Raw genomic sequence first — 23,820 nt, forward strand, 5'->3', positions numbered from 1 at the left:
GCCTTAAATTAAGTGAATAAGAAAGAGTTTAAATTAAATAGATTAATAGGATTAGTATACTTAATAGATAAGTAAACCTTTAATAAAGGGCACGTAAACTAGAATTAAATTAAAGGCTTAAAGTAGCGTTAATAAAAGTAAAACTACTAATATTAGTATTATTAACGCGCGATAAAAAACCCTAATAAAATAGTATACTATAGGTATAAAGGCTAATTTTACAAGAGAAAAGGCTATAAAATAAAGCTTAATTAAAGGTATTTTAGAAATAATTAAAGGCCTTTCTCTTACGCTTATTCTTACTTTTATTTATTAATAAGAAATTATTAGAATATTAATTTTAATTAATATTAAACCCTTCTCTCTTAAAGAAATATTATAGCTTTAAGATAAGCGTAATTAACTATTTAGTTATAAGAGGTAAAAGTATATTTAAGCGAGAAGTAAAGGTAGCTAGCTATTAAGTTATAAGAGGTAAAAGCGCAATTAAGCGAGAGATAAAAGTAGCTAATAGTATAATAGAATTAATAAAAGAAAGATTCTTAACTAAAATAAGCTTATTAAAATTATTAAGAAACGATTTAAGAAGCTAATAGTAAGTAGTAAAGTTAAGAAGAATAAAAGGAAATTCTAATAAAGTAATATTAAAGGCGTAAATAAAATACTAGTTATAGCTAGTAAGGGATAGGTTAATAAATTTAATTACTCTTTTAAAATAGGCTATTTACGCGATACGTTTTTTATAGTTAATACGCTAATTATTAATAAGCTAGTTAAAGGCTTAAGTAATACTAGCTTAATTATAATAAAAATCTATAATTATCGCTTAATAGCTAGAATTCTAGTAAATAATAATACCCCTATAATAAACGATAAGCGTAAGGGATATACTAAGAATAATAGCTTATTAGGCTATAAATAGCGAGTTTTAATTAAACTTAATAGGGGAGTTAATCGTTTAAATTAAATTAAAATTAACGTAAGTATAAGTAAGTATAAACTAAAATTTTTTTATTATAAAGAAGAACTTATACGAGAACTTAACCTAAAAAGCCTTAACGTTAATACTCTTTTTAACGGCCTTAATAATAATATAATTATTATAAGTAGTAATACGCTTAACTTTCTTTTACTAATAGTAAAGCTTAAAATTTACCGCGTAAATATATAACTTTTAATTACACTATTAGTAAGTATTATAATAGGATTAATATATTATATTAGGACTAAAAGCGTATTTATAATAGCTAGTATTTAAAAGTTAATTTTAATATTATATATAAGGGTTAATAAGCTTTTTATTATTAAAAATCTCGTTCTTATTAAAGTTACCTTCTATAATAAAGTCGCTTAAATAGCGCTTAAAGCGTAGAGTAAAAGGGGGTAAAAAAGCGCTAATAGTACTAGTTATATTATTATTTTTCTTTTTTTAAATTAATATAAGAATAAAGAGACTAATTTAAAAGCTTAATAAATAAATTCTATAAGAAAACGCGTGTAATAAGATTTAAAATTATTTTAAGAAAAAGATAAAAATAAGGGTTTATAAAGAATAAGAAGAAAATACTATAAGAGATTTATTTTATATTTAACTTACTTTACCCTTATAAAGAAATAAAAACAAATAAATATAAGAGGTAAGAAGAGAGTATAATATACTTTATATAACTATTAATTAAATACTAAAAGGGCTTAGGTAAGTAAAAGGGTATATTATAAGCTTAAGCTAGTAGCTTAAGCTTAAATTAAACCTAATATAAAGGTAGCTTAAACTTAACCTAAATAATTTATAAGTTAGGTAAGAATATAGAGAGAGGTAAAAAAAGGGAAACCTTTCTTTCTCTTTCTCTTTCTTCTTAAGTTTATTCTTACTTTTTAAAGACGTATACTTATAGTAATATAGTATAGCTAGTCCCTAACAGGTACTAGAGTATTAACAAGAAAACTACATTTTTAATTTTCAAAAAAGCTTAAATAATTAATAATAAATCTAATAAAATACTTGAATTATAATAATAAATACATAAATTAACTAATATTATACCTAATTAGCTCACATAAAAAAGTGGGTCCTTTTAGCTTATTATAAGCTTAAAAACCAGATTATGTAATTTTCTAAAAACACACTATACTATACTACACTATAAAAACTACATTTTATAGTTTTTACAGTTCTAGGCTTATAAGAGCTTATAAGGACCCACTTTTTTATGTTAGCTTATAGTACAAGATTTATACTATTTATTCGTAAAATTTATAATCTTATAAGTATTTTATTAGATTTAATATAAATTCTTATATTTGAAACTATAAAAACTACAAAACTATAAAACTACACTACAGTTAATGCTCTAAATATTACTACTTACTTTATAGCTTATTTACTTGTTAATTAAGTTTATATATTATTTATAGCGTTTATTAACTATTACCTTAATTATATTATAAGTCTTTTTTATTATTACGTCTTAAATTATTATTTTAGCTTTATTTACGTTACTATACGCTAAATACTTAAATTTACTTAGGCTTAATAACTTTAAGAGCTTAATTAAAGCCTTTAAATTAGCTATTAACTACTATTATTATTAGAATCTTAGTATTATATATTTAAGGGTATATTTAAGAGTAATAGGTAGCGCTTTCTTTAGTTAATCTTATAAGAGTGTTAAATTTAAAGATATTAAGAATTAGAAGTCTATAAGTTATAATTAGGTATATTTTTTATGATAACTTATTAGTAAATAAATCTAAGGCTTATTAACGGCTTTTAAAGCTACTAATAATACGAAATATTACTCTTTATTAAAGGCTATTACTTATAAAGCCTTTTTAAGATAAAATATACGTAAGGTAGTATATATTAGTGTATAAAAGAGTATATTTTCTTATAAGATTTAAGATATTACCTTTAATAATAAGTAATTTCTACGATTTTATACTACTTAACTAAGAGATTAATAGCCTTATAGAATATTTATATAGGTAACGTATTAAGCTATTTATTATACTTATACGCGTTTCGCTAACGAATCTCTATTATAGCTGCTTTTTATTAATATTTATAATGCTTTTTTTAAATTATTTAATTCATTAATTAAAAGAGTATAAAGAGATTATTATTACCTATATATATATAAGATTTTATATTATAATATATTACTTTAATTAGACTGAATATTATATATTTAAAATTTTAATAAAATTAAGTATAATAATAAGCTTATTACTACCTTTAATTATAATAGGTTAACTTTATATATTTAAGAATATCTTCTTATTAATAATTATATGTATTCTTTATTTAGGTTTATATAAACTTAAAGCATTTAATTTCTTATACGTAAATAAGAGATTTAAATGCTAAAATAAGCTCTTAAAAGCATTTATTAAAGGCTTTAACTTCTAGGTTATTATTATTATTATTATTATTAAAAGGCTTTTATCGTAATATAAGTTTAGCTTATACGTTTATTAGTATATACTAAACGTAAATCTACTACTATATAGCGGGAAAAATAACTTATAAGGCATTTTTAAGTGCTTTATTAAAGTTAATTATAATAACCTTAAAGGCCTTAATTTTATATTTATCGCGAATTTAATTAAAGGCTAATAAAATCTATTAAAAGGCGGTTTTATTCTCTTGAACTATAAGGGTAAATCTAATATTTATACTAGAATTCTAGTTTATAATTATAATAATCTATATTAGGTATAATGTAACGCGCACACGAAGTTACCTGTAAAGAGGGACCGAATCGAGTATTACGTATAGGGAGTTACCTATAAAGGGGAATTAAATTGGGTTCGCTTATATCTTAAAATAGAGTATAAATCCCTATTAATTCTAGTTTAAATTCTATAAGTATTATTACGTAAAAAGCGAGTATAAATTAAAGCTAAAACCCTTAATAAATAAGTATAAAAGAATTAATTTAAATATTAAATAATTTAAATAAGTTTTAATTTTATATTATTAAAAGACTTAAGAATAAAGTTCTTTTTTAATTTCTTACTTAATTATCTTATATTTTAGGTTTATTTTCATAATTTTTAAAACTTCTTTATATAATTACCTTTAAAAAGATAATAAGAACTTAAAAAGAAAATTATATATTATATAATAATATATTAAAAGAAAAGATACTTATTATATCTCTTATATATAAATTATTTACTCTCTTAACTCTTATTAAGTACTTTATTATAATTATATAAAAGATATAATTAAAGAAGTACTTATATAAACTTAAGTAAATTTAAAAACTTAAAGCTTAAAAGTAAGAGTTACTTTAAAACTTATTCTTAAATAATAAAAGAAGATTCTTAAAATAATAAAACTTCTTTTTCTTAAAAGAAAATTAAGGTTTAAAGATTTAAATTAAGAATCTCTTTAAGTTATCTGTTAATATAAATTAAAAAAAAAGAAATAATTAATTAAATAACCTTTAATATACTTTTAAGAGTATCTTAAGAAAATTTAAGAAGAATTACTTTTAAATCTTATATATAATTATATAAATAAAAAATAAATATTACTTTTAATAGAATAAATATATTAAGAAAGTAAAGGTATATAATTTAAACGTAAATATTAATTAAAAAAAATTTAAAGTATAAACCTTAAATCTTATTTTAGATTCTATTAATTAAAATATAATTATAATATAATAATTAAAAGATATATATTAAAGGGAAGATTAATCTCTTTAAAACTTTTACGTATACTTAAACTTATTAAAAAAGCACTTCTCTTACGTTTTAAAGGTATAATAAATACTTAACTTCTTTATAAAACTTTACTTTTACCTTTAAAATTATATTAAAATATATATATTAAGTATATTAAAAACTTAAAAGAAAATTATAGCTTTTATTACCTATTTTTAGAATAATATAAAAGGTAAGTAAAATAATAAGTAGCTTTAAAACGAGAACTTAAATAAGAGACTCTTTAAGGTATCTTAAAGAAACTTTAAAGACTCTTTTTTTAAAAGAGAAAGTAATTAAAAAAGGTTTTTAAAATTTAATTAAAAGCGTTTTTTACACTAAAACTTATTTTAAAATAAAGATAAAAAGAAGGCTAATAATAAAGAGAAAAAGAATTTTACTTATTAAAAGTATAATAATAATAAGTATCTTTAAAATAAATGCTTTAAAAGAGAAAAAATAAATAATATAAAAACTTAAGATAAGAAAAGAGAAAATAAAAAGAATACTATAAAAAAAGAGAATTAATTATAAATAATACTTAGCTTATAATTAATAAAGATTATATTTAAGTAAAAGCTAGCTTTATAATATAAGCTATAATTTAAGAATAAAAATTAATACTTATTAAAGTAACCTTAAATATTAAAGTTAAAGTAAATTTAATTAATATTACCCTAGTATAACGTGTAAAATTATACCACTTAAATAAGATTTTCTTAAGCTTTAAGATACCTAATAATATTTATTTATAAAAGCTAAGAGTATAAGAAATACTCTTAGCTCTTATAAATTTATAAGGGAAATAAAAAGAGTTTACTTAAATTTATTATATTATATCAAATATAAGTAAGAATCTTCTTTTACTTAAAATATTAGCTTTTAAGAATAAGAATATTACTATAAACGTAAGGTTATAATAATAATAATATAATATAAAGAAGAGTAAATATAAGGTAATTTTAGTATATAAGTTTAAAAGAAAAGCGTAAAATTACGTATACGTTTTCGCTATATTTAAAGTAAAAAAGGTAATATTATTATAAGAAAATAATACTAAACTCTTTCTAAAAGTAACGCTTTTACTATTAATATTATAAGAATATATTAACGTTTTTAAAGATAAGAAGGTAAAAGAACTATTATTATATTACTTAATTAATTATATAGTTAACCTAATAAAAGAAGAATTACCTTTATATAAACCTATATACCCGCTTTTATTAAAGAAGCTAATAATATTATAAAACTATTTAAATAAAAACCTAAAGATAAGCTAAATTTAACACTTTAAAAGCCTAATAAAAGCACTAATCTTATTTATATTAAAAAAGAATAAAACGCTTTACCTTTATATAAATTATTAAGAATTAAATAAAGTTAGTATTAAGAACTAATATTTACTTCTTTTAATTATTAAGATATTAGATTAAATATAAGAAGTTAAGGTATTCTTAAACTTAAATATTAAGAAAGCTTATTATTAGATTAGAATTAAGAAAGAGAATAAATAAAAAACCGCTTTTTAAATATAATATAGGTATTTTAAATACTTAATAATACCTTTTAAGTTAATTAACGTACCTATTATATTTTAAAGTTATATAAATTAAGCGCTATAAGGCCTAAATAATATTATTTATATTATATATCTTAATAATATCTTAGTATTCTTTAAGATAAAGAAGAAATATAAAAAACACCTAATATAAGTATTAAAATAAATAAGAAACGTAAGGTTATACGTTAAATTATTTAAGTGTAAATTCTTTTAACTTTAAGTAAAATTTCTAGGGTTTATCTTATTAATAAAAGAGATCTTTATAAATTTTACTTAAATTAAAACTATTATATTTTAGCTAAAACCTAAAAGCTATTATAATATATAAGTATTCTTAAGGTTTTATAACTTTTATTAACGCTTTATTAAAGTATACTTTTATATAATAGCTTTATGTTACGAACGACACTACACAAGACACGGGACGAGACCGTACCAGCTAGAATAGGCACGACCCGTAGGCACAAGAAGAAGGTAGGGGCACGTAACTAGCTACGTGACCTAAGAGGCGATTAAAGAGGTTAATATTTAAATATATTAATTAAGAAGAATTAAATTAACTAAACCTTAAGCTAATTAATTAAGGTTTAAAGAGATTAATAGTTAAGCTAATTAATTTAGGACTATAATAAAGAGATAAACGAGTACTTAAAGAGAAGGTATTCTTATAGTTAAATAGTCTAAATCTTTATTAATTAATTTAAGTAATAGTTTTACTATTAAGAGTTATACTCTTAACGGCCTTATTATAATACTACTTAAAAAGCTACTTTATAGTATTTAACTTAACTTACTTTCTAAGAAATAAACCTATTATACCTTAGAACCTAAGCTACTATTATATTTTAATTAATTCTATTTAATAAGTTACCTTAAAACTTTAAGTAGTAATAACTTCTAAGATATTTACTTTAAGCGAAAAGACTATTAACTTTAAGGAGATAATAAAGTACCTTTATAATAAGATTACTAAGCTTAAGAAGTAAAATTAATAGCTTCTTAACTAATAAAATAATCTCTATAAGAAACTTAAGGTATAAGAAGAGAAACTTATAGTAGTTTAAAATCTTACACTTATATTCTCTATTAATAATAATAATATATTAAAATTCCTTAAGCTTAAATTATACGATAATTATAAGAGTAATATAAGAAACTTTCTTATATAAGCCTAAGCTTACCTATAAGTTAACGAAAAAATCTATATAACACTTAAGTTATAGATTCTTTATATTAGTAACCTCTTAATTAAAAAAGTAATAGAGTAGTAAAAGCTAACTCTTTACGTATATCTTAAATATAATATTAAAGCTAAAGTAAAAGTTATTTATATCTTCTTTAATTATAAAATCTTTAAAGAATAACTTCTCGCTATATTTAAAAATCCTAATAAGTATAAGAAAGCTATATAATAACTTACTTAACTTAAGTAAATTAGATTTATAGCTTATTACACTAAGGAGTTTAAACGTATTATAGTAAAACTTAACTAAAATACTAAATCTAATATAAAAGTTTTTTATTAAGAACTTAAAGAAAAAGTAAAGAATAACATTTATTAAGAAGATTATTTTAAGCTATTTAATAACTTTATTAAAATAGTTATTAAGGTAAATAACTATTTATATAAGTAATATTATAAAAAAAGTTATAGGAAATTCAGATTATATACTAGGTTTAATAAACCTAATAGTAGTAAGCCACGCTAAATATTAATAGTATATAAGTACTACGCTAGACCTATAGAACTTAACGCTGTAAATAAGGAAGAGGGGAAGACTTATTATAATTATAATAAGACTAGACACTTTATAAATAAATATAAAGCCCTAAAAAAGCTATAAAAGCTAGTTTCTAAAGGTAAGAAGCTTTATACTATAAACTAAGAAGACTTACCCACGCGAAATCTTAGTATAGTAAGTAATAAAGAAAGCCTTACGTTAATAAATAATATTAGTTTAAATAAAGATTAGAAATTTAAAACCTAACTAATATCTAATAACTTTTAGGAATATTAAATACCCTTATTAAAAAGTAAATCTTTATTAGAATAAATCTAAGAAGAAGAGAATTATTTAATTAAGAAAAATAAACCTAAAATTAAATATAAACTTCTTAATTAAACCTTCTATTATAATAATAATTACTATATATACCTTAGTAGTAAGTAAAGTAATAGATAGTTTCTATAAGAATAAAAGAGAAGAAGAATAACCCTTATAATATAATTAAAATTATAATAAACTAATTTAAAGATATTAAACGAAAAGTTATACTATACTAAGAATAACGTATATACTACCTAAGCTATAACCTTATAATATAAGAAGAAGGGAATTATATAACTACGAGTAACTCGCTTAGCTTAAGTTTAATTAATATAAATAATAGGTTAAGTAATTACTAAGAAAGCTCTAATAATACGTTAAAAGATAACCGCTAATAATAGCGCCTAGAATAACGCGCTAAAGAATAATAGAAGAATAGGATTAATAAATTAGAAAATAATAGCGATTATTATAATTAAGATTAATTCCTTAATAGAGATCTAATAGGTCTTTATATACTATAAATATTAGTAGTATAGTATACCTTATAATTAATATAACTATAATAGAATAAAGAATCTAGGTAATAATTAATAGTAAAGTATAAGGAAATTTTATCTTACTAAATCTCGTTAATAGATTATAATTACCTTAAACACCTAAAGACAAGCCCTATTAACTTATAATTATAGAAGAAACTATAGTAAAGTATAGTTAAAAAGTAATTAATATAAAAGTAACGTAACTTCTTATTAATATATAAGGCACGAAATACTAGGTTATATTAAATATTATAGTAATCTTAAAACATAATATTATACTAAGAATACCCTAGTTATAAGTAAGTAATCTACGAGGTAATTAAAGAACCGGTTAAATTTAATAGAATTTACTAGAATATAGTTATAAAGCTAAGAGTAGCCTATAAAGGGTACCTTAATTAAACTATAATAGGCCTCTAAGAATATATGTAATTATTAGAGAGCTAAAAGCTAAGATAATAGAGATTTCTAAGGAATACTTAAAGTATAATAAGCTATTTAATAAAGAGCTAAAAATAGGACTATTAGAGTATTTATACTAGGATTATAAGATTAAACTTTAGCCTAGTATTAAATTAACGTTTAATAAAATTTATTCTTAAAACCTTAAGTAAGATAAAGCACTTAAGGAGTATTTAAAGAACATACTATAAAAGGGATATATAAGACTATTAAAGTCCCTAGTAAAATACCTAATCCTATAAGTATTAAAGAAGAATAGAAAACTATAACTATACATTAATTACTAACACTTAAATAAGATTATAATTAAGAATTAATACTTATTACTACTTATAACGAAAATTAAAGATAAGATTAAAAAAGCTAAATAGTTTACTATACTTAACCTAAAAGGAGCCTATAACCTTATATAAATAAAAGAAGGCTATAAGTAAATAATAGTATTTTAAACTAATAAAGAACACTATAAATATCTAGTAATACCTTTTAGGCTTATTAACGTATTAGTAACCTTTTAAAGAATAATTAATATAATCTTATAAAAATAACTAAAAGTGTTTATAATTATATACCTTAATAATATTCTTATTTATTTAAATACCCTTAAGAAATATAAACGATATATATATAAGGTATTATAAACTTTATAGAATAATAAACTCTTAATTAAAGCCTTAAAATACTAGTTCTACTAGAATACTATACACTTTTTAGGGTATATACTTACATATAAAGAAATATAAATAAGCTTAAATAAGATTAAAACTATTAAGGAATAGCGTATATTAAAGAATTTAAAAGAAGTTAAAGAATTTATAATATTTATAAACTTTTACTATAAGTTCTTAAGCGAATATAAAAACATTTTATAACCTCTTATAAATCTAATAAAAAAAGAAGTTAGCTTTTAATAGAACGAACTAAAAGCTATAATATTTTAAAAAATAAAAGATTTAATTACGTTAAAACCTATATTAAAAGCACTTAATTAGAATAAACCTTATAAGCTTAAAACGAACGCCTTAAACTTTATACTAGGCAAATAGCTTAAATAATAAGATAATTAAAAAAGATTACACTTAATTGTATTTTTCTTAAAGAAACTTTACGAACCTAAACTTAACTATAGAATTTATAATAAAGAACTTATAGCTATTATTAAGTGCTTTAAAGAATAAAGATACTATCTTATAAGAGTAAAGTATTAAATTAAGGTTTATATTAACTATAAGAATCTTATATTATTCTTAACTATAAAGAATTTAAATAAATAATAGATTAAATAGTATAAAACCCTTATAAATTATAACTTTAAGATTATATATTATAAAGGATTTAAAAATAAAAGAGTAAACGCGCTTAGCTAAAGAAAGAACTTAAAATTAAATAAGTAAGTAAGTAATATACCCTTATTACGCGCTATTAAGAATAAAAACCTTATACTAGGCACCTAAGAAATTAATATAATCTAGTAAGTTAAGCTAAATAAAATATAAATATAATAGATCGTATTATATATTAAAAATAATAATTACTTAGATAATTAGAAAATAAAAACACATTTATTTAAGGAAGGTAAAACCTTCTTATATAATAAACGGTAGTATATTCCTAGTATACTTTAAGAATAGCTTATTAAGGAAATATATAAGTACCTATTACACGAATATTAGGGTATAGGGAAAACGATTAGTAGGCTAAGAAGATTATATAACTTCTTAAAAAGCAGAAAAATAATATAAGAAGTTATTAAGAAATGCGACACGTATAATAAAGTAAAATTAACGCGACACGTACTATACGAAGAATTATAACTAATATTACTACCTAAAAGAGTATAATAAACTATTATAATAGACTTTATCGTTAAACTATTAAAGTTAAAAGAACCTATAATAGGAGTAGCTTATAATAGCATTTTAATTATTATAAATAAACTTATAAAATACGCCTATTATATTCTATATAAGAAATTAAGTAACACTAAGAACTTAACGTATATATTTTTTAAAACAGTTATTATATAGCACGAATTACTAATAAAGCTTATATTAAATCATAATAAATTATTTACCTTAAACTTTTAAAAATGCCTTATAAAAACTATAAAGATTAAATAAAGCTTATTAATAGTATTCCACCTATAATTAAATAAATAAATAGAAATCTTAAACTAAATACTTAAATAATATTTATAAAGCTATATTAACTACTAATAGAATAATTAAGTAAAATAGCTATTATTAGTATAATAGGCTTATAATAGCTCTAAGATTAATAATATAAAGATATTATTATTTAAGGTAAATTACAGATTTAACCCTATTATTAAGATATATACAATATAAAATATAAACGTGCTAGTAGTTATAGCGTATATAGTAACTATAATAAAAATATAAAAACACTTATAATAGAAATAAATATTTTTATAAAACTAAATAAAATATTACGCGAATAAAAAGAGATTACTAGCGCTAATTTTAAAGGAGAGATATAAAGTATACCTTATTTATAAAAACATTAAAACTAAGTAATTTAACGATAAACTTAACTAAAAGAAGATTAAACTATTTCTTATTAAACGAAAAATCTTAAATACCAACTATAAACTATTATTATTAAATAAAATAAGAATTTATCCTATATTTTATATATTACTACTAGAGAAAGCACTAGATAAATTTATAATTGCTATAAATATTATAACGGAAAATACTAATAAATATAAAGTTAAACGAATACTTAAAGTATAAAAAGGTATAAAAAATTATTATTATCTCATTAAATAAAAGGGATATTTAAACTCTAAAAACACCTAGAAACTAGTTAAAAATCTTACGAATTACTTAACGTTACTTAAATAGTTTTATTTTTAAGAAACGCATTTTAATTAATCTTTTAAGTATCGCCTAATAACTTAATATTAAATTTAGTATTTAAGAAATAAACTAAAATAAGATTTAAATCCTTAAAAGAAGTAAAAAGAACCCCTATAATCTTTTAAAGCTATTCTACTTTCTTATATTCTACACGTTCTAACTCTTTAACGTTATTAATATTACGCGTAATTACACGTATTATTTTCTTAAACTATAATTTCTTTTATTTTCGTAAATATAAGACCTTTTAATTCTTAGCTAAGACACGCTTCTTAGCTTCTTTAAGCTCTCTTTTAAGCTTATAATATTAATTTATAATACTATAAAGCTACTAAGGGGTTACCCCTATAATATTATAATTCCCTTACTTATTTATTACATACTTTACATAATAACTTAAATTAAAAATAAAGGTTTTATATTAGGAAAATCCTATATAAGCGTAATAAGCGTAAGCCTTTATAAGGGATAAAGATAAATTATTAATTATTATAGAAAGAAGGTTATTTTAATAAAGAGAAGAAGTAAATAAAGCTTTAAACCGCTATTTTAAGATATAATTAATTAATATAATAGTATATAATAATAGAAGAAAGAAAACGCATAACACTTAAGCTAGCTTATTTTAATAGCCTTAAGAATAAGACTAATAAAGAAGAGGTATAATATTATAAATAATACTATATAAGACACGGGACGAGACTATACTAGCTAGAATAGACACGACTTATAGGTATAAGAAGAAGATAAAGGCACGTAACTAGCCACGTAACCTAAGAGGCGATTAAAGAGGTTAATATTTAAATATATTAATTAGGGAGAATTAAACTAATTGAACCTTAAGCTAATTAATTAAGGTTTAAAGAGATTAATAATTAAGCTAATTAATCTAGGACTATAATAGAGAGATAAATAAGTACTTAAAAAGAAGGTATTTCTATAATTAAATAGTCTAGATCTCTATTAATTAATCTAAGTAATAGTTTTACTATTAAGAGTTATACTCTTAATAGCCTTATTATAATACTACTTAAAAAGCTACTCTATAGCATTTAACCTAACTTACTTTCTAAGAAATAGACCTACTATGCCTTAGAACCTAAGCCACCGTTACACTTTATTAATAGCTTTATTAAAAGAGAGTAAAAATAAGCGAAAACTAAAGAGTATAAAACTTAATTAAAAGAAAATAAAAGCGTTTTATACCTTAAAAAACGCCTTTATAAAAGCTTTATTATTATAATATTTTAATTTTAATTAATAAACTTAAATTAAAACGAATATATTAATCTTTATAATTATAGTAATTTTATTATAATTTAAAGATAATAGAAAGTAATATCTTATTACCTTTTAATCGCGAAATTTATAAAATATAAAGACCTATTATAGTACGCTTAATTAGGAGATACTAGTAATTAAAAACGTATTTAAATATTAATAATATTATATAAATAATATAATAGAGCTAATTAAGGTTTTAATAGACTATTATAACTTATAAACGTTTATAAGTAATAAGTAATTAAATAAGAGATAATTTTAATAGTATTTATACTTAACCTCTTTTAACTTTATAATTAAGTATTAAGTAAAGAAAAGAAACCCTATTAATACGCTATTAAAATAGCTAGATTATATAAAGAGATTACGTAAAGATTCTATAATTCTTAAAGAAATTTATATAAAGATAATATAAGTAAATAAAGCGCTTATTAGATTTATTTAAGTATAAAAATATAATTTATTATTTTTAAATAAAGTATTTAATTAAAAGAAACGTAATAAAAAGCCTTTATTAAAAGAAAGTTTATAAGTTTTTATAAAATTTAATAGGTATAATAAAATACCTTTATAAGAGAATTTACCTCTCTTAAACCGTTAATTTAACTTAAAGTTAAGAGATAAATTATAATTACTTTTACTTTAAGAGAAAATTTAAGATACTATAAAATAAGAAGACTCTTATAAAATAAACGTAAATACACCTCTAAGAGATATAATCTTAAATACGTAAAAAAGAGATTCTTAAATAAAAGCTAAATATATAAGAATTTATTTTAATTAAGATTTAACTAATAAATAATACTTAAATAATTAAAGAATCTTAATATATTAATAACGTGTATAAATTCTATTAAATAAAGCTATTATTTAAGAATTACTTAAGTTATACTATAATAGTCTATTAATTAAGTACTTTAATATAAAAAGAATAATTAAGCTATTAAAAAGAAAGTTTATTAAATATATATAAATATAAACATAAAAGACTACGTAAAGTCTTATATAATATATTAAAGAATTATAATATAAAGGTATTAATCTTATAATAAACTAAAATTACTATTAATTTTCTAAGGCTTATAAGTTAAATTATTAATAGACTTTATAATAGAATTACTAGAGACCTAGTATTATAAATAAAACGTTAATACTATTAGTAATAGTAGACTATTATAGGAAGTACTTACTATTTTACCTAGTATTAAATATAATTATAACTAATAAACTAATAATACTATTTTATAAATAGGTTAAATATACTTATAGTATTTCTATTAGAATTATATTTAATAAAGAATCTTTATTTACTAGTTATTTTTAATTAAATTTATATTATTTAATAAAGATTTAAAGATAACTTTTTATCGTATATTACTCTTAAATAAACGAATAAATAAAACGTATTAATTAAATACTAGAATATTATCTTTAAGCCTTTATAATAAAGAATTAATTATATTAATTACTCTTATTACTTATAATATAATTTACGTGTAATAATACTATTAATTTAATAATTAATACCTTATTAAATTAACTTTTAATAGGGTTTAAGCCTTATATATATTATAATATTAGAGATAATATTATAAGAGAGAGAGTATTAAAAGTAAGAAATTAAGTTAAAAAAATACTTTAAGTAAAATAAAAAATAAAAGAATATTAAAAGTAAGTAATAGTATTTTAAGTAAAATATTATAATAATAAATATAAATTAATATAATTTTAAAATAAAAGTTTAATATTACTTTAAATTAAAAATATAAGATTTAAGTATAAAAAAAATAAACTAATTTTAAAGTATATTAGCTCTTTTTCAGACCTCTAAATGTATTATATTTTTTATAGTTTTTACTATACTATATTATATTATATTATAATGTAATATATTATAATACATTACAAGATAAGAATACCTATAAATGTATTATAAGGCTATAAAATATCTAATAATAGAAATAAATGCTTATATAAGCATATTATATATTAAAATAAAGCTTAAAATCACGTGATTCTAAATCTTTAAAAATGAACCTTAAAATGTGGATATTAAGCGAGATATTAAGCTTTAAAGTTATGTCTTAAAATAAAAAGTAAGTAAAGCGGGGCGAATTTTCAATTGCTTATAACTTTTAAAGATAATAACTTATAGTAATAAAAAGTGGGGCATTTTAAGGAGCTAATTTAGCTCTTTTAAATGATATAAGATTTTCCCTTATAACCCTTATAATTAGCCTTATAATCTTAAGTTTAAAAAAACAGGGGTTTTTTTTACTTATAATACATTTATAGGTATTTTAGTTATGTAATGTAATGTATTTAAATATAATACACGAAAATACAATACAATATAAAATACAATATATAATACACTTGTATTTACTATATTCGTAAGAGCTCTGCTCTTTTTAAATTCTTAATTAAGTTAAATAATAAGTATATTATTTAATACTTTTAACCTAATATAAGAAACTTTATAACGTCTTTTACGTAAATCTATTAGAATAATAGTACTAATATAAGGGTATTATAAATAAGTTAAAAACACTTTTAATATTAAAGCTAAAAGATAATAAGAATAAATAAAAGATAAAAAGTATTAAGAATTATATTTAAAAGAAAGTTTAATTATATTACCTTATAAAGTAAAAGAGATAACTATATAAGTATAATTAATAGCTTAATAGTAAAGACCTTATAAATACGCTTAATGTTATACGTAATTATATTACGTTACTTTTAATTATAAAAAGAAATGAAATTACGTAAGAATCTTAAAAGAGAGATTAACTTAAAAAAGTATAAGAAATAAATATTAATTAAATTAGCTAAATAATATAAGTAAAAAGTGTAATCTTAAAGCTTATTTCCCTTTAAAATAAGCTAAATATTCTAGGCTATATTAGACCTAAAATAAAGAAATTAAGTATTAAATAATTAAGTCTTAGTATTAAAACTAGCACTTTTATAAGCTTTCTTTTTCTTAAAACCCTTAATAATATTATTTTATTTTAACTTAATTAAAAACGTTTTTATAATCTATTAAGCCTTTTTAATACCTTTAAACCCTTTTAAGTATAAAAATAAGCTATTATAAAAATCTATTAAAGTAATATATTAAAAGTAGTAATAAATATCCTTAAAAAGAAGATAAAGAATACGCTTAAAGGTATATTTAAAATAACGCTTAATACTTTAAAATAAGAAAAGTTAATAAGAAAATTCTAAAGAAATTAAATTTAAATCTTATACGTATAGTATTAATTAAAAGTAAAAACTACTTTTTTAATTTAAACTTAATTTTATTAGCCTTTTTTATATAAATAAAAAGACTTTATAATTTAAGTTAAAAATAATTTTAAGAAAGTATAAACCTAAGAATTACTTATAATATTACGTAACTTATTACTTAAAGATAAGTTATAATTACTTTAATAAGCCTTTTAAGTTAATAGAAACTTAAATATAAGTTAAAGTAAAAGAGTAAAAATCTTTATATAAATATTATAATTATAATTAAAATTACCTATAAGTTATTTCTTTAAAAAGGTAGCTTAAATAAACTTTAAGACTTAAATTAAGTTAAATAAATTTTTAATTATAAGGCTATATAATATTTATCTTTAATTAATAATAAAATTAAAGAGAAATTAAATTTAATACTTATATAAATATAAAGACCTCTTTAAAAGGTATAATAATTATAATTATTCTTAACTCTCTTAATAAAGTAAATATAATGTAACTTAATTTTAATTAAGAGAGTAAAGTTAAAATTAGAATTAATTTTAAGTAAATACTTACTTAAGTATTAGGTTATATAATAATAATATTATTAATTATTATTACGTATATTAGAATCTTTTTATTAAGCTTTAACGTAAGCTTAAATCTTTAATATTATACTATTACTCTTATAAGATAAGCTAAACTTATCTTTTATTATTTAAATTACTTAAACTTAAATAATAATATTAATAGGCGTAAAATTAAGTTAACGTAAAGTTTTTTAAGCGAAAACTTATTTTAATTTAATATTAAATACTTTAATAATATTTCTCTTTAAGGCCTTATATTTAATTAAAGCTTTAAAGAGATTATAAGTTAAAGTTTAACCTAATAAAATTATAAGTATAATAGTTAATAGCTTTAAGAATAGTATAATATTTATAATAATTATAATATTCTTTAAAGAATTACGTTAAAATTAAAATCTAAAAGAATAATAATAAATTACTTATTTTATTTAATAAAATTATTTAAAAAGGTAATTTAATACTAGGTTAAATTCGCTTTATTAGAAAAAATATACCTATAAAATAAGCGGGGAATATTAATACGTATTATTATTAAATTAAACGCGCTTTTTTAAGTATAAGAGTATAAGAACGTAACTTACACTTAAATTAACTATAATTTAAAGTAAAAGTTAAATATAAAAGTATATATTAAAGAAAATAAAGAAAAGCGCGAGAAAAACTAAGTTAAGGTATTATAAGAAGGCTCTTAATAATATATTACGTTATATAAATTAAAATAACTATATTTAAATATAATAATTAAAAGAGTAAGATAAAACGTAACTAAAAGTAATAAGAGTTAATATAAGAAATCTAATAATAATAATAAAGGTAAGATTTAAGCTAAAAATAGATTAAAATTAATAAATATATACTTATAATTTACGTTAAAGTTTTATTAATTATAATAAAATATATTTTAATTTAATATACTTAAATAAACTATTATTAATTTAATAATAAAATAATTAATTAATTATAATATTAATATAACTTTAAGTTAAAAATATAACTTATAATATTAGCGCTTTATTATATTAAAAGAAAATATAAATAAAGTATTATATTAAGTATATATTTAAAATTTAAGCCTAATAAGTATTATTATAGTTTATAAATTAAGAAACGTATATAAATTATAAGCGTAAATATTAAGTAATAGTTAAGTATAATAAGAATATAAAATATATAAAAGTTAAAAAAAGAATTTATACTTAAATAATAAGAAATAAAGCTATTAAAGAGAGAAAAAAAAGAGAGATAAAGCTAAAATAAAAAAGAAAAAAATAAGAGATAAGATTAAAAATTTATATTAAAGTAAACTTATAATTACTTTTACCTTAAATTTATAAGTTAACTCTTAAAATAATTACGTTTATTAAAATAAAGAAAAGAACCTATAAAGCTTTTTCTTAAAAAGTATTAAACCTTAATTAAAAGCTTTATTAAGAATAAAAATAAGTGAAAGTAATATATATTAATAGAATAAACGTTATAATTAAGTAATTAAAAGTAATAAGTATAATCTAATAAAATAAAAGTATAAGATCTTAAAATAACGCCTTAAAATATAAGAATAAGAATAAAATTATAAGAATTTAAAGGAGTTAATATTATTACTCTTTTTTTTATTAGGTTTTAATAAGAATAATATACCTTTAAAGCTTACTTATATTAATAATAATTAAAGATAATTATACTAAAAGAGAGAGACAATTATAACACGTATATAAAGTTACTTATAAAGAGAAATTAAATTAAATATTACGTATAAAGAGTTACCTATAAAGGGAAATTAAATTAGGTTCGCTTATATCTTAAAATAGGGTATAAATTCCTATTAATTTTAGTTTAAATTCTATAAGTATTATTACGTGAGAAGTAAGTATAAATTAAAGCTAGAACCCTTAATAAATAAGTATAAAAGAATTAATTTAAATATTAAATAATTTAAATAAGTTTTAGTCTTATATTATTAAAAGACCTAAGAATAGAGTTCTTTCTTAATTTCTTACCTAATCGTCCTATATCCTAGGTTTATCCTAACATGTAAATTATAGTAGTTAGTCTTATAAGTGTTAGTTATATAAATAACTTATAGAGAAACCTTCTATTTTTTAATGTAGAAATTATAGCTTTAAAAAAGCGATTTTAAATAACCCTTATTATTAAATTTATAAACGTATAATATATTACGCTCTTATAGTAGCTTAATAACCTATTATATTAATAAAAAGTTATTAAGCTTATTTATATAAGCTTTTATAACTTAATTATAAAGGTTTTTATAGCGGAAATAAACATTTAAATTATCTTTTACCACTATATTACAAATAATCTTACTAATCTCTTATACTAGAAAAGCTTAGTATTTTATAAGGCTTATAATATAATCTTATTATTTATCTATAAACTTTTAATATATTAGTTTAATTAATAGATTAAGAAATTAATTATAATTATATAAATAATATATTACTTTATAGGTTTATTTCTAGTTTCTATTAACCTTAATAAATACTAGCTTAAGCTTAAATTTATAATTAGTTTTTTTAGTATTAGCTTATTAAATTCTATTAGATATTTATAGCTATTAAAAGCAGACCTCTAAATGTATTGTATTTTTTATAGTTTTTACTATACTGTATTATATTGTATTATAATGTAATATATTATAATATATTATAAGATAAGAATACCTATAAATGTATTATAAGGCTAAAAAATATCTAATATTATAAATAAATGCTTATATAAGCATATTATATATTAAAATAAAGCTAAAAATCACGTGATTTTAAATCTTTAAAAATTAACTTTAAAATGTGGATATTAAGCGAGATATTAAGCTTTAAAGTTATGTCTTAAAATAAAAAGTAAGTAAAGTAGGGCGAATTTTCAATTGCTTATAACTTTTTCATATAATAACTTATAATAATAAAGAGTGGGTCATTTTAAAGGGCTAATTTAGCTCTTTTTAATAATATAAAATGTCCTCTTATAACCCTTATAATTAGCCTTATAATCCTAAGTTAAAAAAACAAGGGTCTTTTTTACTTAAAATACATTTATAAGTATTTTCGTAATGTAATGTAATGTATTTAAATATAATACACGAAAATACAATATAATATAAAATATAATACACAATACACTTATATTTACTATATTTATAAGAGCTCTAATTAAAAGCTATAATAATATAAGATATTACTATATTAAAGCTATTAACTTCTATTAACTTTAATAAACTTACTTATAAATCTTTTTATAAAGATAATATTATTTACCTTACTTTAAGCTTATAAATCTTTAAAAAAATAATTAAAGTTATTATAAGTTTTTAATAATAGTATTTTAAAGATTAAGCGATTAAAATCTTTATTAAATAGCTTATTAAATTTATTATAATATAGCTTTTTAACTTTAAGAGTAAAAGGGTTATTAAATTTATTAAATTTAAGTTTATATAATTCTTTAAAAAGGTTATTAAAGCCTATAAATTTAAGTATATAATTATTATTTATTAAGAAGATAAAAAAGTAGCGTTTTTATAATAAAAAAAGAGGTTAAAATTATTAAATTTAATAATATTATATTATTATAGAAAAGGTAATTTTAATAGCTATAATTTAAATTATTATTATATATTAAATAATTATTATAAGGTATTTTTATAATAATCCTTACGTTACTAGGCTAATATATATAAATTTATATAGTAGAGTATAGTAGCTTAAGGGTATAACCTAATTAGGCTTAGTACCGCACGAATAACACTGTTCTGCCGCACAAATAGCACAACCCTACATTCCAAGCTAGCCCTTCTTTTAACTTAGCAGGGTTAAGAGCAGAGCATTAACTGTAGTGTAGTTTCGTAGTTTTATAGTTTTTATAGTTTCAAATATAAAAAATTATATTAAATCTAATAAAATACTTATAAGATTATAAGTTTTACGGATAAATAGTATAAATCTTCTACTATAAGCTAACATAAAAAAGTAGGTCCTTATAAGCTCTTATAAGCCTAGAACTATAAAAACTATATTTTATAGTTTTTATAGTATAGTATAGTATAGTGTATTTTTAGAAAATTATATAATCTAGTTTTTAAGCTTATAATAAGCTAAAAGGACCCACTTTTTTATATAAGCTAATTAGTTATAATATTAGCTATTTTATGTAATTATAATAATAATCTAAGTATTTTATTAGATTTATTATTAATTATTTAAGCTTTTTGAAAAAATGAAAATATAGTTTTCTTATTAATGCTCTGGTTGAGAGTGGAAAACCTTAAGTGAAGTAGCGGAAGCAATAAAGGTAAGAAAAGAACGTTATAAAGAATGTATTTCTTAAAGTAACTGCGCTTATACCAATTTATATTAATTTCCAAGAATTTTAGACGATAACAGAACTAGTGAGTAAGCAGTTCAGCTTATACTGTAATGTTTTGAGGTCTAAGGCATTGTCCACCCAGTTCATTAAGGCTAGTGGATGTGGTTGGATTGCGGGTTTAAAACTAGGCATTGTGGTTCATACAAGTGATTATTGTCTACTTACATGTTTGTTGACCTGAAGTGCAATGTCAAGGCCACCATTACACGAGATTCTTTGTGGCCATTGCGTCCCAAATCGCATCACTAGTTCTATCGATAGGCTCCCTTGCCCTCGTCACAGTGTAGATCCACTGGTCTTTGCTAATGGTATCCTTCCACTTTTCTCGAATCTTCTTGCCGATGTGCGAAGCTCTTTTTTTTTCAACTTCATACAGTCCAATATCGGTTATTTTCACTATAGAATTAGTATAACTCCAAAACTACTTTCAAAAATACATACAAAACGCGTTGTAATCATTACTAGTCAAGTAAAGTGACTGAGTTGGGCATCCTTGGCTCATTGTCTGAGATACTGTCATGACCCTTAAGTCAAATGTTGGGCGGTTGTTTGCGAAGTTGATCAACAGGAGAGACTTTAGTAGACAAAAAGATCTGAAGTAATGTTTGACCCAATCAATAGTGGGACATATCTGTCTTATTTATATACGCTCAGTTTTGTCTATGAGCTGGTCTCTAGAACAAGTAGTTGTAGCGCCTTCCCCCGCCAAAGACCTGTCTGAAAGGGAATATGCATCATATGTGCCTTGATGTTCATCATCGCGCCTATTCTGATCCCCGCTGTGGTTTCTGTCCCTGTAATATCGACTGAACCGAATTGCATTGTGCACAATACCAATGAAAGTGAACAGTCCATTCAGGATCTGTACATTAGTCCCCAGACGAGACGAAGCGACGACAACTTGGGTACTCACCAGCTTATGGTTCACTCGATGTGCTGTGGCCGGCCATTTACCAAATGAAATGAACGTTGAGAAGAAAACTGAGATTTCACAAAAACTCCGAATATGCACTGGGATCTGTTGTTTCCAACCACTGATACCTGATTCTTTGCCTACTTGGTGACTCATATTGCACCATGCAAGAAACATAGAGCCCCTGTGAGCGGCTGCAGCTGCTGTCAACAATTGCTGGGGCGAGCCTCTAGTCTTGAAGTCTATCAAGAGCAAAACGATCCCCACAGCAGACACAAACTGTAACGATCTTTTCATTACTTGTCGCTGGATTCTGTGATCTCCAAAAGCGAGCAATGTAACACCGGAAACCACCACATCCTAGGTTAAGCTTTAGTACTTTTTGTTTGCTTTTCCTCATAACTGTTCGATGCGTACCTCCATCAGCATAATCCAGAGTAGCATAACAGACAATTGAGTGTCAGCCCAAAATCTCTGTGAATACGCCCCCAATCCCTCCCACATTGCCACCACCAGGGCAAGACCAGCTGGAAAACCGAGGGCGAGAAGGAGGTAAAGCACAAGCCGCACTTTCCGAGGTGATATGTCGTAAAGTGATGGGTTTTCTATGAATAGTGACGCAGGAATGAAAACGAAGCATTGTACAGCAAAAAGCATGGACACGGCAATCTGGTGCTCTTGAGACAAGGCCGAATGCTTTTCTGGTTGCATGGTATCACAAATGGATTGAACCTGCGAACAACAAGGCAGCCATAGCTCACCGCCAGTCCTAGAGGAACAGCCTCGTTTTAAGTAGTTTGGGTAACGCATTTCTAGTTTTCACCTTCCACTATATGTTGACGTCGGGAATGAGCTCCGGGCTCATCCCGGACAACCCCAAAATCTTGCTTTGTAAAGTGATTAACTTGAGAGCATGAGAGTATCTGACGCCATTGATGTCTTACCTTGTAGATGAGTGTGATAAACCACGGCTGGGGGTGCAACACCAAAGCCTCAGCCGACATCCACACCCAAAACGCAGAGGGGGGCGGAAAACGGGCAATAAAGTGTCCTTTTTTGCCCGTTTTCCACCCCCTCCCATGCAACCTCAGTGTCAGCTGGGTGCATCCAACAAGGCCCATTATCCGGCCGGCCTTTGGGCCGAAGTCACTCCAGGTCCGTGTTTTCATTTCATTTCTCCCTTTTTTGTTCATGTCAACTGACGTTTAATCAGC

This window comes from Metarhizium acridum, assembly GCF_019434415.1.
Source record: "Metarhizium acridum strain ARSEF 324 chromosome Unknown scaffold_272, whole genome shotgun sequence".
Lineage (NCBI taxonomy): Eukaryota > Fungi > Ascomycota > Sordariomycetes > Hypocreales > Clavicipitaceae > Metarhizium > Metarhizium acridum.